Source organism: Myxine glutinosa, chromosome 1 (assembly GCF_964187855.1).
Source record: "Myxine glutinosa chromosome 1, kmMyxGlut1.1, whole genome shotgun sequence".
NCBI classification, from domain to species: Eukaryota; Metazoa; Chordata; class Myxini; order Myxiniformes; family Myxinidae; genus Myxine; species Myxine glutinosa.
Genome location: NC_136261.1, coordinates 197,680,391 through 197,697,793, shown reverse-complemented (window position 1 = coordinate 197,697,793; position 17,403 = coordinate 197,680,391). Strand labels below are relative to the sequence as shown.

The 17,403-nt window shown below is 45.7% G+C and overlaps 1 protein-coding gene across 1 annotated transcript in view; it reads left to right on the top strand.

Annotated features, from left to right (window-relative positions):
- The first annotated feature begins 4,979 nt into the window (after positions 1-4,979).
- The window catches only part of LOC144889770 (uncharacterized), a 100,750-nt gene continuing 88,326 nt past the window's right edge, over positions 4,980-17,403 (top strand). Inside the window, exon 1 of the mRNA XM_078770970.1 lies at positions 4,980-5,085. The gene's annotated coding sequence lies outside the window, so the exon portion shown is untranslated. The remainder of the gene's footprint in view (positions 5,086-17,403) is intronic.

Below are 17,403 nucleotides of genomic sequence, written 5' to 3'. Positions count from 1 at the left end.
TAGATGTGGAAGCAGAATTATAAGACAGTTAATAAGTACCTCCGCGTTTGGTGATGATGTGTGAAACAGTGATGAAGGAGATACAAACAGGATTAATACACTGGCAGACAGAGACCTACACTGTCCTTTTAGTTACAGTATATAATTAATGTGATCAATGTCTTCTTGGCTCTCCTGGTTTCATCCACCTCAAACAAGAAATCAAATTACTTTACACCGAATATGATATATTTCAAAGGTCATGCTCTGCCCATACTCTTCAAGGATAATCGGTGTGCTCACAAATAATGTGTTGTTGGCCGAAACCTGCAATTGTTTTACTCTGTGTGTGTTGCACATAATGTGCAGGGAATTTCACCTCCCTGCGCCTTGTATTTATTGTTACTAGTACACCCGCTCACTACGGGAGCGACAAGAAGGGTCATTCCTCTTTGGGGTACATAGATTACAGTCGATCTATGGACGGATCTCAAGAACATTGGGTGTGTGTTCATTTACCAAGTTTCTTGTGAAGAGATCGCCAAGTGGTTTAAGCATTTGAGCAAGCATTGCATTCAAAACCGTTAAGGAACGGCTGGCTTGGCAAGCGCTAGCTAGCTGCTTGGTAAAAGAGCACACCCCGGTCTTCCTCCCTTTCAGTTTCGTATCAAACGGCAGGAGCGAGTTTCAAAAGTTCGCTACAAAAAATGCCACGGTAGCGGCAGAAAGGGCCATGTTATTAACCCAACATTTGTGAGGTATATAGAGTACTGTAGTTCTTCGCTCAGTTCTGTAAGTAAACCTTACTTCACGGATTTCGGGATTCCTCCAAATTTCTTCATCTAGTGTTATAAAGAGCATTAGCGACTGTTTAAAGAGCAAATCATACGTGTTTGTGATTTATAATATTTTTACTGCCTGTCGAAGCCGTTGCTCCCACGGAAACGCCATTATAACTATAAGCTAAGCTATACCTTCATTGTGTAACTCTTATTCATCCTGTCAAGTTTGGTTGAGATTGGATAAGTAACGACGGAATGTATTGGGGTCAAAAATTAATCAGACAGACAGACAGACACCAAATGGCGTACTTTAATATGATTTAAAAAATGCTGCTGTACACCGCCGTTAAGGCTCGGTTTGCAAACCACCGTCTACAATTCCAATAGAAGAGACATAATTACTTTTTTATTGAAAATGTTTTTCGAGTTTGTTTTATCCTCAGAAATAGACCGTAGTGAACACACATTCGTGTTACAAGATTGGACTTTATAACCTACCCTTATGAAGGGGGACAGACATATGTACAAACACACAAATTGCCATTGTATTTTACTAGGGCATTGCCCGTACTATATCTATATCTAAAATTATATCCCCCCCCTCTATTTACATGAAATGGTTTGGTCCAAAGCGAACGGCTTGCGAGTACGGTGACAATCCCCCCCCCTCTATTTACATGCAATGGTTTGGTCCAAAGCGAACGGCTTCCGGAGTTTGGTAAAGAAATCGCCATCGCGTGCACAAACGCGCAGGAAAGCGAATGAATCGCAAATTCGGTTTTATTAGTTTTAAAACATAGTTTAACGCCAACATAGTTTGCAAACGTGAAATAAATGAATACGCTCTCAAATGTGCCATCCGAGGCAGAGTGTGTCCTCCACGTTCGGCACACGCGATCGTTCGCTGCTCTCTGATTGGTTGAATCGTTTTTTGGACATAGCTCGGTAAGTAATTGTCCGATTAATATGAAACCTTGAAAAGGCACATCCTCGGGTCCCCAGCAATATACCTGGCAAGTTAAAAGTATATCGGACCCGTGGTTGTCGAGAAACAGCGGTCACAGACAAACAGACGTACAGACGTACAAACGTACAAACAGAGATTACTGGAATTATAGATAGATATGGAAGACACTCTTGCAGGCTCAAGAGCGATCATGTGAGATCTCACGAGAATATGTTGGAGCGTAGACCTGACGAATAGGCAGTTATCTTACACCACTCCACACCCCACCCCTCCACAATCTCCCCACAATCAAACATCACCCCCACAATAACCACCGCCATCCCACACCCTCCACAATCCCCCATCAACAGCGTGCCTAGGCAGTGTAAGTGTTATGTCCGTTTGCGTCGTGTCCGTGCTGTATTCAATCTGGAGTTAAATATAACTGATTTATCAATTAATACAAAATCCCTGATAAACCATCAATTTAATGGAAAAACAAAGCATCAATCTGTGGTGCGCATTTGACTGGTGATTTCATTTGCACTATGAACCTAACACGGCCATCTTCTTCTTCACTAACTCGACGTTCGTCTCATTCATTCGCATAAAGGTTTGAAACAATTCGGATGTACAACTCCTCCAAAAGCGTTTCTGTCATGTATGGACGTGCAAAATGTTTCCCTTGTTCAAACGTGTATCTTTCCGTTTTTGGGGAGTTACGTCAGAGTAACGTGAAACGTGAAACGGCCAAGTATGCCGAGAGTTCATAAATGTACGACAATTGATCATTGTCTGTCGATTCTGTCGAGTTACATTACAGTTTCCATCACTAATTTTGTCTACAATCGTTTATTCACAATCACACTGATCAGTATCAACATACTGAGAACCTTCAGAGTTGCTGATAATGGAGGAATCGGTATCGGAATCCGAGCTCGACGTGCACTGTTTCCCGATGTAAACCGCCATTTGGATCAAGGTGAGTTCATAGTGTGACGTCACTAGCAAAATCGAAAATCGACACTCCAGGGCTTTTTTAGGCACTTTGCGATTGGCACAGAATCAAACTCAGGTGCTCAAAGGTAAGTGTGCTCCCTCTGCACCATCCTGCCGGATCATTGTGTATCAGTAACGCCAACCTGCTCCAATTACCAGCTTTACAGGATCTGCTGTACTGCGTTATTAGCACGACATGCAGCAGGTGGGATTGTGCAATGATGGAGATATGGACGAGCATGATGGGTTAAATGGCGTCATTAATATTTCCTGGTAGCGTGCTGCATTTCCTTTTCCTTCTGTGGAAATAATGTGTTGCTCAGTTCAGTGGAGTGAACCCATGCGTCCTATAAAAATCCGGCCCCTGGGTTTTGAGCAGCTGTTTATATATCCTTGCTACGACTTTACATTTTCACTGGACCTTGTTTCGTTCAAATTCGTTTTCTATAAACACAATTCTCTCAAATATCCTTAATCACTATGAAAAGCTTCTGGAGAGTATTTCCACAGCAACCATCAATTTAACGATAGTTCACACACACCACGACATGTAATAATATTATTTTTATGATTTATCTATTACGAGCAGGGGCAACTGGCGTTACCTGGTGCTGTTCTAATCCGGGGTGTGTTTAATTACTAAGCAGCTTGCTATAGCGCTTGCCAAGCCAGAAACCATGGCTGTGTATGTGTGTGTCATGTGTGTGTGTATGTGTATGTCATGTGTGTGTGTGTGTCATGTGTGTGTATGTGTATGTGCGTGTCCTGTATGTGTATGTGTGTGTGTCATGTGTGTATGTGTGTCATGTGTGTGTGTGTGTGTGTCATGTGTGTGTGTGTGTGTGTCATGCGTGTATGTATGTATGGGTCATGTGTGTGTGTATATGTGTATGTATGTATGTGTCTGTGTATGTGTCTGTGTGTGTATGTGTGTGTATGTGTGTCATGTGTGTGTGTGTCATGTGTGCGTGTCATGTGTGTGTGTATGCGTGTGTCATGTGTGTGTATCATGTGTGTATGTGTGTGCATATGTGTATGGGTGTGTCATGTGTGTGTCATGTGTGTATGTGTCATATGTGTGTGTGTCATGTGTGTGTGTATGTGTATGTGTGTGTCATGTGTGTGCCGTGTGTGTGTGTGTGTCATGTGTGTGTGGATGTGTGTGTCATGTGTGTATGTATGTATGGGTCATGTGTGTGTGTGTGTATATGTGTATGTATGTATGTGTCTGTGTATGTGTGTGTGTATGTGTGTATGTGTGTGTCATGTGTGTATGCGTGTGTCATGTGTGTGTGTGTATGTGTGTGTGTGTGTCGTGTGTGTTTGTATGTGTGCATGTGTGTGTGTATGTGTGTGTCATGTGTGTGTATGTGTGTGTGTATGTGTGTCATGTGTGTGTGTATGTGTGTGTCAGTGTATGTATATTTTTTAATCTATGTGTATTATTTAAAAAGAAAATGCTTCTTTACACCGCTCTTGAGGCTCAGTTTGTATATACTGTATATATGTGTGTGTGTGTCTGTGTGTGTGTGTTCACATATACACACACACACACACACACATACACACATACATGCATACACACATACATACACACACACACACACACACACACACACACATGCATGCACATACACATATACACACACACACACACACACACACACACACACACAAATACACACACATACAAGTCCACACATACATGCACATACACGAAGAAATATACACACACATACACATACACACACGCACACTCAACACAACTACAATTAAAATATTTAATGTCACTCCGACGAGTTGAATCGTTGAATGGCAAATGGAAAAACCGAAGTTTTGAGAAACCTTGCCGTGGATAAAACCAACGCTTTAGGAAAAAGAGGTTCCTTTTTTTTTTTGGAAATAAGACGGTGATAATGTACACACCTGACACACGTTGACCCTAAGCTTCATTTTTTTATCCTTGTGGTCGCTTCATATTGACATGTATTATGTCGGGTTTTTTTTTTTATTACACCCAGGTGAGAGTAACACCAACATACAGTTACCGTAACCCGCGGATTCGAGAACCAACCGTGGCAAAACATGTATTTTATTAAGCAAGAAAAATGAACAAACCAGAGCGGAACAATGAATAAATCACAAATTTACAAGTGCGACACCACGTGATCATTCAAATACTGTTTGACGTTCAGGTGGCTATTTAAATCAGTCCAATTGGAGGAGCAGTTTGAAAAACCTGCGACCAATGCGGAGACTCCGTTTGGCGTTGCTAGGCAACTGCGCGATCGGGGAACTCGGTGTGAGGCGTTCGTCTCCAGCGAAGTGAATGTGGGGACCGTGAATGTTTTTAAGTGTCCTTGCACACATTACTTTAAGGCAAGTACTTTATTCATTCCTCATGTCAAATGAAAACAGATATTCGTTGCACAATCGATGTATGACCGAGATGTGTTCAGTTACCAAGCAGCTAGCTAGGGCTAGCCAAGCAGGCCGTTCCTTATCTACGATTTCCAATGGAGTGCTTGCTTGAGTACTTAAGTCACTTGGCGAGCGCTCTTCAAGCTGTTTAGCAATGGAACGCACCGCTGTATTCATCAGCGTGACGTGTACCTTTATATAAGTAACTGTATTATCATATCTCATTTAGTCATATTATATACAGTATATATATACTAGCGGGGTCACCCGTGGGAATCCCACGGGCATGGATGTGTGTGACATTTCGACATATTGAGTTATATGCTGCACATTCATTTTTACAAAATGGTTACTGGCAAGTCATCAGATCCAGAAATGGTGTGATGAACACAATTTATTTATTTCACATAATATGTGACCCCTCACTCCTCTCCACCTGACACTCTCCTGTCTCCACCTGACACTCTCCTGTCTCCACCTGACACTCTCCTCTCTCCACCTAGCACTCCTCTCCTCTCCAAACCCTCACATCCCTCTCCTTTCCAATCCCTCACCTCTCCAATCCCTCACACTCCTCTCCTCTCCAATCCTTCACACGCCTCTCCAATCGCGCCTCACACTCCTCTCCAATCGCGCCTCACACTCCTCTCCAATCGCGCCTCACACTCCTCTCCAATCGTGCCTCACACTCCTCTCCAATCGTGCCTCACACTCCCCTCCAATCACTCCTCTCCAATCGTGCCTCACACTCCTCTCCAATCACGCCTCACACTCCTCTCCAATCGTGCCTCACACTCCTCTCCAATCGCGCCTCACACTCCTCTCCAATCGCGCCTCACTCGCCTCTCCAATCGGCTTTCCCCGTCTCGTTTCTCTCCTTTTTCTCCCGTCTCGTTCTTTTTCTTGCTCCAAATCGGCCCGTCGGAATCGGAAATCGGCCCGTCTCGCCCGTCGGCCCGTCGGAATCGGAAATCGGCCCGTCTTGCTTATGTGCTTGTGCGTAAATAAATTGTGTTCATGACACCATTTCTGGTGTTGGGCTAGCGGCTAGGGTGCCGGCTTAGGATCCTGGGTTCGAATCTCGGTCGATCGCCGAATTAATGCCAGGGGGGTTGACTCAGCCTGTCATCCTTCCGAGGTCGGCTAATTGAGTACCAGTTCACTGGTAATTCCCTGTTTGTCGTTGAAGGCGGCAAAAAGGGTTGGCGTCAGGAAGGGCATCCGGCCGTAAAACATTGCTTCAAAAAGGGGACAAAAAAACAACAACTACCACGGTCCCCGAAAAGGCCAACCCCCGCTTTGCGGGGAAAAATGGCCTCTAAACGGTGGTTTTTACACCATTTCTGGATCTGATGACTTGCCAGTAACCATTTTGTAAAAATGAATGTGCAGCATCTAACTCAATATGTCGAAATGTCACACACATCCATGCCCGTGGGATTCCCACGGGTGACCCCGCAAGTTTGCATTGACGTTCGTCGATGGACTCGTTCGCCCGTCTCATTCGTTTTCTTGCTGCATCCTGTTCAAGTCTGCGTTCTTCATCGATCGTCTCATTCATTTTGGAAATAGAAGTTTCCACGCAGCGCATGAATTGTCACGATCCTCAAGAGGAATTTGTCTCGTAATCATCAAATGATAAATGGCAAGTAAATTATATTGTGGAAAATTAAAGATTTCAAATAAACCTATTTAAAGTGTATTCGCACATAACTAATTTTAAAAAACGAAGAAATATCTCTCGGTAATTTCCTGAAACATATTTTACTTCCGGCTAATAATGTTGAATTAAATAAAAACGAAGAAATATATGTCGGCATCATTGTTGACGTTTTTGTGACGACTGTCATCAAACGAAAAAGTAATATATCTTAACGGAAAAGCAAAAGCGAATTTTTAATATATATCGACACGTTGCCGTCGGTGTCATGTTGGGCGGTGTATGATGCACCATGACGCGATTTTTAAAAATATATCTCTGCATTTTCCCGCGTGTGTGGAATGTTCTCAATTATTGCTGACACCGAGTCCAAAACCATCGATAAAAATGAAATCATATGGTGAGTTAGATTGGAGATAAAGGCGTGAGAGAGACTCAATGGCCTTGAAGTTGAAGTTACAGGCGTTTGAGAATTCATTTCGTTCTATAAACGGCAACTTTCATTGGATTTCCTTCCCGTTTTTTTTCAACCGAGTCGAAAACTATGTTAGCGACTGTGAAAAATGAAATGATATATCGAAATTTTAATATGTATCGACACGTTGCCGTCGGTGTCATGTTAGGCGGTGTATGATACACCATGACGCGATTTTAAAAAATATATCTGCATTTTCCCGCGTGTGTGGAATGTTCTCAATTATTGCTGACACCGACTCTAAAACCATCGATAAAAATGAAATCATATGGTGAGTTAGATTGGAGATAAAGGCGTGAGAGAGACTCAATGGCCTTGAAGTTACAGGCATTTGAGAATTCATTTCGTTCTATAAACGGCAACTTTCATCGGATTTTTTCTCGTTTTTTTTCAACCGAGTCTAAAACTATGTTAGCGACTGTGAAAAATGAAATGATATATCGAATTTAAAATAGATATCGACACATTGCCGTCGGTGTCATGTTGGGCGGTGTATGATACACCATGACGCGATTTTAAAAAATATATCTCTGCATTTTCCCGCGTGTGTGGAATGTTTGTGGAAAATTAAAGATTTCAAATAAACCTATTTAAAGTGTATGCGCACATAACTAATAAAAAAAACGAAGAAATATCTCTCGGTAATTTCCTGAAACATATTTTACTTCCGGCTAATATGTTGAATGAAATAAAAACGAAGAAATATATGTCGGCATCATTGTTGACGTTTTTGTGACGACTATCATCAAACGAAATAGTAATATATCATAACGGAAAAGCAAAAGCGAATTTTTAATATATATCGACACATTGCCGGCGGTGTCATGTTGGGCGGTGTATGATACACCATGACGCGATTTTAAAAAATATATCTCTGCATTTTCCCGCGTGTGTGGATTGTTCTCAATTATTGCTGACACCGAGTCTAAAAGTAAAACCATCGATAAAAATGAAATCATATGGTGAGTTAGATTGGAGATAAAGGCGTGAGAGAGACTCAATGGCCTTGAAGTTACAGGCCTTTGAGAATTCATTTCGTTCTATAAACGGCAACTTTCATCGGATTTTCTTCCCGTTTTTTTTCAACCGAGTCTAAAACTATGTTAGCGACTGTGAAAAATGAAATGATTTATCGAATTTGATTTGAAATAAAACTGGGGGAGAGCAAGACACCACGGGCCTACAAAACAGGACTCAAAGCTATGCGAGTTAATAAAATGGTGGATATTTGTTTATAGCCACTCCCAGAATGGGTGGAGCTATGGGTGGAGCTACTCTGCAAACCGAGTAAGCCACACCCCGGACAGACACCCAACAGATAGACAGACAGACAGACAGAATCATCTACGGCTATTATAATATAGATATATATATATATATATATATATATATATATATATATATATATATATATATATATATATATATATATATATATATCTATATATATATATATATATATATATGTGGCGGACACAAAAGCCCACTGGCGTGGTGACATCATTCCACGCACCAAGTGGGCGGTGGCCACGCCCGAGGGGTAGGCGTGGCCTCATGATATACACCGGGCGCCCAGCCCGGAGCGGTTCAGTGTTACAGTGTGCTCTTACAATAAAGACGTTTATATGTTACCGCTTGTCCGCTTCCTCCTTGCTCACAAGCAGCGCGCGTAACGCCGCGCTTTATATATATATATATATATATATATATATATATATATATATATATATATATATATATATATATATATATATAAATGTATATATAAATGTATATATATATGTATACATATATATGTATATATATATATATATATGTATATATATGTATATATATATACAGTATATATATATGTATATATATATATATATATATATATATATATATATATATATATATACTAGCGGGGTCACCCGTGGGAATCCCACGGGCATGGATGTGTGTGACATTTCGACATATTGAGTTATATGCTGCACATTCATTTTTACAAAATGGTTACTGGCAAGTCATCAGATCCAGAAATGGTGTGATGAACACAATTTATTTATTTCACATAATATGTGACCCCTCACTCCTCTCCACCTGACACTCTCCTGTCTCCACCTGACACTCTCCTGTCTCCACCTGACACTCTCCTCTCTCCACCTAGCACTCCTCTCCTCTCCAAACCCTCACATCCCTCTCCTTTCCAATCCCTCACCTCTCCAATCCCTCACACTCCTCTCCTCTCCAATCCTTCACACGCCTCTCCAATCGCGCCTCACACTCCTCTCCAATCGCGCCTCACACTCCTCTCCAATCGCGCCTCACACTCCTCTCCAATCGTGCCTCACACTCCTCTCCAATCGTGCCTCACACTCCCCTCCAATCACTCCTCTCCAATCGTGCCTCACACTCCTCTCCAATCACGCCTCACACTCCTCTCCAATCGTGCCTCACACTCCTCTCCAATCGCGCCTCACACTCCTCTCCAATCGCGCCTCACTCGCCTCTCCAATCGGCTTTCCCCGTCTCGTTTCTCTCCTTTTTCTCCCGTCTCGTTCTTTTTCTTGCTCCAAATCGGCCCGTCGGAATCGGAAATCGGCCCGTCTCGCCCGTCGGCCCGTCGGAATCGGAAATCGGCCCGTCTTGCTTATGTGCTTGTGCGTAAATAAATTGTGTTCATGACACCATTTCTGGTGTTGGGCTAGCGGCTAGGGTGCCGGCTTAGGATCCTGGGTTCGAATCTCGGTCGATCGCCGAATTAATGCCAGGGGGGTTGACTCAGCCTGTCATCCTTCCGAGGTCGGCTAATTGAGTACCAGTTCACTGGTAATTCCCTGTTTGTCGTTGAAGGCGGCAAAAAGGGTTGGCGTCAGGAAGGGCATCCGGCCGTAAAACATTGCTTCAAAAAGGGGACAAAAAAACAACAACTACCACGGTCCCCGAAAAGGCCAACCCCCGCTTTGCGGGGAAAAATGGCCTCTAAACGGTGGTTTTTACACCATTTCTGGATCTGATGACTTGCCAGTAACCATTTTGTAAAAATGAATGTGCAGCATCTAACTCAATATGTCGAAATGTCACACACATCCATGCCCGTGGGATTCCCACGGGTGACCCCGCAAGTTTGCATTGACGTTCGTCGATGGACTCGTTCGCCCGTCTCATTCGTTTTCTTGCTGCATCCTGTTCAAGTCTGCGTTCTTCATCGATCGTCTCATTCATTTTGGAAATAGAAGTTTCCACGCAGCGCATGAATTGTCACGATCCTCAAGAGGAATTTGTCTCGTAATCATCAAATGATAAATGGCAAGTAAATTATATTGTGGAAAATTAAAGATTTCAAATAAACCTATTTAAAGTGTATTCGCACATAACTAATTTTAAAAAACGAAGAAATATCTCTCGGTAATTTCCTGAAACATATTTTACTTCCGGCTAATAATGTTGAATTAAATAAAAACGAAGAAATATATGTCGGCATCATTGTTGACGTTTTTGTGACGACTGTCATCAAACGAAAAAGTAATATATCTTAACGGAAAAGCAAAAGCGAATTTTTAATATATATCGACACGTTGCCGTCGGTGTCATGTTGGGCGGTGTATGATGCACCATGACGCGATTTTTAAAAATATATCTCTGCATTTTCCCGCGTGTGTGGAATGTTCTCAATTATTGCTGACACCGAGTCCAAAACCATCGATAAAAATGAAATCATATGGTGAGTTAGATTGGAGATAAAGGCGTGAGAGAGACTCAATGGCCTTGAAGTTGAAGTTACAGGCGTTTGAGAATTCATTTCGTTCTATAAACGGCAACTTTCATTGGATTTCCTTCCCGTTTTTTTTCAACCGAGTCGAAAACTATGTTAGCGACTGTGAAAAATGAAATGATATATCGAAATTTTAATATGTATCGACACGTTGCCGTCGGTGTCATGTTAGGCGGTGTATGATACACCATGACGCGATTTTAAAAAATATATCTGCATTTTCCCGCGTGTGTGGAATGTTCTCAATTATTGCTGACACCGACTCTAAAACCATCGATAAAAATGAAATCATATGGTGAGTTAGATTGGAGATAAAGGCGTGAGAGAGACTCAATGGCCTTGAAGTTACAGGCATTTGAGAATTCATTTCGTTCTATAAACGGCAACTTTCATCGGATTTTTTCTCGTTTTTTTTCAACCGAGTCTAAAACTATGTTAGCGACTGTGAAAAATGAAATGATATATCGAATTTAAAATAGATATCGACACATTGCCGTCGGTGTCATGTTGGGCGGTGTATGATACACCATGACGCGATTTTAAAAAATATATCTCTGCATTTTCCCGCGTGTGTGGAATGTTTGTGGAAAATTAAAGATTTCAAATAAACCTATTTAAAGTGTATGCGCACATAACTAATAAAAAAAACGAAGAAATATCTCTCGGTAATTTCCTGAAACATATTTTACTTCCGGCTAATATGTTGAATGAAATAAAAACGAAGAAATATATGTCGGCATCATTGTTGACGTTTTTGTGACGACTATCATCAAACGAAATAGTAATATATCATAACGGAAAAGCAAAAGCGAATTTTTAATATATATCGACACATTGCCGGCGGTGTCATGTTGGGCGGTGTATGATACACCATGACGCGATTTTAAAAAATATATCTCTGCATTTTCCCGCGTGTGTGGATTGTTCTCAATTATTGCTGACACCGAGTCTAAAAGTAAAACCATCGATAAAAATGAAATCATATGGTGAGTTAGATTGGAGATAAAGGCGTGAGAGAGACTCAATGGCCTTGAAGTTACAGGCCTTTGAGAATTCATTTCGTTCTATAAACGGCAACTTTCATCGGATTTTCTTCCCGTTTTTTTTCAACCGAGTCTAAAACTATGTTAGCGACTGTGAAAAATGAAATGATTTATCGAATTTGATTTGAAATAAAACTGGGGGAGAGCAAGACACCACGGGCCTACAAAACAGGACTCAAAGCTATGCGAGTTAATAAAATGGTGGATATTTGTTTATAGCCACTCCCAGAATGGGTGGAGCTATGGGTGGAGCTACTCTGCAAACCGAGTAAGCCACACCCCGGACAGACACCCAACAGATAGACAGACAGACAGACAGAATCATCTACGGCTATTATAATATAGATATATATATATATATATATATATATATATATATATACTGTATATATATATATATATATGTATATATGTATGTATATATGTATGTATATATATGTGTGTGTGTATATATGTATATATATGTATGTATATATGTATGCATATATGTATGTATGTATATATGTATATATATATATATGTATGTGTAGCGACCCATGGGTCCCCCAAGCAAGACCAGCATCAGAATCGCCTTGCTCCAGCCGGTGACGTCACCGGCGGGGATCCGCGGCGCCACAGTGGCTGGTCACGTGACCACCAAAGCGTGCCGCGCATGCGGGTATAATCAGCTACACCTGTCGATCACGTGACCACCGAAGCAAGACAAGAGGCGTGGCTTTCGGTTTCGGTTTCGGTTTCTGGTTGTGCTTTATAATGCAGCCCGATAAACGGGCTTTTCAGTGTTCCCGAGTTGGTTTTGAGAATAAATATCTTCTCGGACGAGTTTGTGCCTTGCCATCCTTTTGTCCGTATCATGCTGGAGCCCGGACTCCTTCACTGGTGACCCCGAATTTGAACACGCAACCCCGACTGCCCCCGCACGGATGCGGGGGCTGCGAACGGACACGGCGAGCACGCCCTAGCCAGGGAAGCCACCTAGGCTGGTGACGCCGGCTTCTCCCGCACGGCTTCGGGCGCAGTTTCGAACGCGGTTTCGAAATGCCGGAGTTTCGGAAACGACGACGGCCATGACTATGAGGTTCGCGCACCGCGCTCGGCTCCTCCTCTACGACCGGAGGGGCGAAGCTATTCCAAGACCCTCCGAAGGCACGGCTGCTTTGTCACCTTCGCGAGCACTGACGTTGGCAGAACGGCTGCTTCGTCACCTTCGCGCGCACTGACGTTCGCGGCACGGCCGCTTCGTCGCCCCCGCGCACTGCAACCTCGGGAGGCCTGTGAGGAACCTCGGCAGCCTCCCCCGAGGACTTGCCCGGCCCCTCGGCCGCCCCCCATCCACTGCATCCCCCGAGGCCTTGACCAGCCCCGCATCCTCGGGAGGCCCGCGAGGAACCTCGGCAGCCTCCCCCGAGGCCTGGACCAGCCCCTCGGTTGGCTCACCCGCTTTTCGCGTGCACCGCTCGAGCCTTCTCGGCACTGCCCCCGCGCACTGCAACCTTGGGAGGCCCGCGAGGAACCTCGGCAGCCTCCCCCGAGGACTTGCCCGGCCCCTCGGCCGCCCCCCGTCCACTGCATCCCCTGAGGCCTTGACCAGCCCCGCATCCTCGGGAGGCCCGCGAGGAACCTCGGCAGCCTCCCCCGAGGCCTTGACCAGCCCCTCGGTTGGCTCACCCGCTTTTCGCGTGGACCGCTCGAGCCTTCTCGGCACTGCACCCGCGAACTGCAACCTCGGGAGGACCGCGAGGAACCTCGGCAGCCTCCCCCGAGGACTTGCCCGGCCCTCGGCCGCCCCCCCGTCCTGCACCCCCCGTCCGACCACCCGCCACCACACCGGACCCCCCCTGCCTGCACCCCCCGTCTGACCACACCGGACCCCCCCCCCCCCCCCCCCCTGCCACTGGCCAGGGGTCGTTTTGGTCGGGTCATCCGGACCCCCCTCAGGTTGACCTCCCTGGACCAAGTCCATTCTGGGGGTCGTGTGTAGTGACCCATGGGTCCCCCAAGCAAGACCAGCATCAGAATCTCCTTGCTCCAGCCGGTGATGTCACCGGCGGGGATCTGCGGCGCCAGAGTGGCTGGTCACGTGACCACCAAAGCGTGCTGCGCGTGCGGGTATAATCAGCTACACCTGTCGATCACGTGACCACCGAAGCACGCCTCGCTTGAGAGGCGTGGCTTTCGGTTTCGGTTTCGGTTTCTGGTTGTGCTTTATAATGCAGCCCGATAAACGGGCTTTTCAGTGTTCCCGAGTTGGTTTTGAGAATAAATATCTTCTCGGACGAGTTTGTGCCTTGCCATTCTTTTGTCCGTATCATGCTGGAGCCCGGACTCCTTCATATGTATATATGTATATATATATATATATATATATATATATATATATATATATATATATATTGTTGCGGTTTTGTGAATAAAGGCAACCCCCCATAGTTAGTTACACCACAACATGTAGCCTCATATAGTTCGTTATTTCTTATTAAATGTAAAGCATAGTCCCCTTCCCGGTGTTAGGTTGCGTTGACATGCGTTGAGGCAGGCAGGATAAAAGTAGGCCTCATCGAAGCCTAAAGTGCCTCGTCATGGGACTAGGCCAGGCCTTGCAGGCCCGAAGGAGGAGCTAACGGGTTGCCGAGGGTGACCAATGAGGGGCTGTCACGACACGTGACCCCAGGCATCCAATGGAGGCCCGTGGAACATTTGAGTGGGGTTTCGGGGGGTTATAAAACCCGGCCCAGACTCCCCGCTCTCTCTCTGACGCTGGCTCACTCTGTCTCTGACCCGCTGACTCTCGCGCTGGGCTCCTGCTATACTCTCCCTCGCTCGCTTGGCTCCCGCAGACTGAGCGCTCCTCGGGTTCCTGCTACATGCACGTTATCGATCGTCGTCCCTGCCGCGATCATCTCTGGCTGTGGTGTCCCAGGTTGGAGCGATTCTAGGGGCTTCCGTCCAACGAGCCCATCCGGGCGAGCTGCACGACGAGCCCATCCGGGCGAGCTGCACGAAGCCACCGCGCTTCGTGCGCATTACCCTCTTCCTTCCCTTCCCCGAACGAATGAGGGCCCTTGTCTGGGAACCTAGGTAAGGCCACTAAGATTCTTCGCTTTGTCCATGTTCTGTAAATACTGTGAATTGTGAATAAATTCTGTGTTTAGTTTACAAACCTGGCCGTCATTGTCCTTTCCATATTGACCTAGCATCGCCCCGAATTAAAACCGCTCGATCGGGTTCGATAGTGTTAACGGCACGAGTGACGCGACACACAACCGCTCGGGCGTCCAGGATCAGCGTGACTTGTGCGGGCTTCAGTGATCACGTTCCGTTCCGTTCTCACAGCACAGTGATCACACGTTCCGATCACACGCACACGTTCCGTTCACAGTGATCCCGTTCTCACAGCTGCGTGTGTCTGAAGGTATTCGGGTGGTGACCGTTAACCCTTCCACGCGTAGCTGCGGGCTCGGCGGCTGGAATTGTGTAGTTGTGGTTGGCGGCCTCGTGGACTCGGAGTTTGAGGGGGAGCAGGGCTTAACCCCCCCCCCTTAGCACGTTGAGGAACCCGGGATCCGCAACAATATATATGTATATATATATATATATAGATATAGATATATATATATATATATATATATATATACATACATATATATATGTTGTGAGAAACCACCGGTGAAACCACCTGTTCTCACCCAGATTTGGTGCCCCGCCCACCGCGTGACGTGGCCTCCTTGGAGCCTCACGCGATCGGGAGGCGGTTCGGCACGTGATTGGTGGAGAGTCGAGAGAGCGCGGTGGCCATCTTGTGCAACGGACGTGGCTCGAAGGCTCCGAGTGGGAAATCTCAAAAGGGCTTTCCTTGAATCCTCACGACAGCCGAGTTGGGCTGGTCGATTACAGTTCGGTATTTTACGAGCGAGTAACTCCGGAAGAGAACGAGTGATTCCCGGATCTCGTAGATTGGAACCGCGAGTGATTGCCTGCTTCGTGTTTGGAGCTTCTGGGGCCGACAGTTCCTGCAGGCCTTGTGCGGTGTATTCCACTCTGTTACTCTCCGAGTCCCGGAGATCGTCGATTGGAACCGCGAGTGATCTTGCCTGCGTCCTGTTTGGAGCTTCTGGGGCCGACAGTTCCTGCCGGCCTTGTGCGGTGAATTCCATCCTGTTACCCTCCGAGTCCCGGAGATCGTCGATTGGAGCCGCGAGTGATCTTACCTGCGTCCTGTTTGGAGCGTCTGTTGCCGACAGTTCCTGCAGGCTTTGTGCAGTGTATTCCATTCTGTTACCATTTATGGTTTTTGTCATCGAGCCAATAAAGCATCGTGCCTTACCCCTAGAAGGCCGATTAAAACACAATTGTGTTTATTGAGTTCTCTCTGTCCACTCCGTGGACTACTTGAAGCCCGGACATTAACGTCCGTATTCCGTGCTGGGAACCATTTCACAGCCGGGATCGCGACAAATGGGTTGCTCGTCCTAGGATCTTTCAAGTGAGAGACATTCGAATTGAGACGGGAATTCGGCATCTGCATCTTCTCTGCATCTTCTCACCAGCGGACGCCGTCTTGGAGGAACTTTCTCGCCGTAGGACGCTGTCTTGGGTGGTGCTTCACTGCAGAATAAGTGAGCCTCGGATCCCTCCAAACAACCGACAAAAAAAAAAAAACGTGAGTATTTGTACGTGGTATTTTTCTCATTGGCAATTTGATGTGCGGGTGATATTGTGTAGTTCGTGTCGTATTTCCCCAACAGAGCGTTGTGTTTGAGCGTTGTGTTTTGTGCCTTGTCTTATGATAACTCGTAGCCAAGCTATGTCGACCAGAGAAGTGAGAGTTCAACCTGATCATGTTGACAGTCACGTGGGTGGCGATGTGAGCGACGCAAGCAGCCTTGACCCGGTCACTCAACCCGAGATGTTAGGAAGCGATTCCATCATGACTAAATGCATGCGTTCGCCCTTCTGGACCGGGCTGACTCCGGTTCAACAACTTGACATGTATAACAGGGAGAATGACAGGGCAGAGGCAGAGCGTGCGGCAGCAGAGAGAGAGCGTGAGAGAGAGAGAGAGAGAGAGCGTGCGGCAGCAGCAGAGGCAGAGCGTGCTGCGGCAGCAGAGAGAGAGCATGCGGCAGCAGAGAGAGCGCATGCGGCAGCAGAGAGAGCGCATGCGGCAGCAGAGACAGCAGCAGAGAGAGAGCGTGAGAGAGAGAGAGAGCGTGCGGCAGCAGCAGAAGCTGAACGCGTCAGAGAGCATGAGTTGCGAATGTTGACTGAACGACCGCGGGCAGAGGGGTCTGCTGCAAGAGTCCCGGAAACTGTTCATGTTCGTTTGCCGGACTGGACGGGA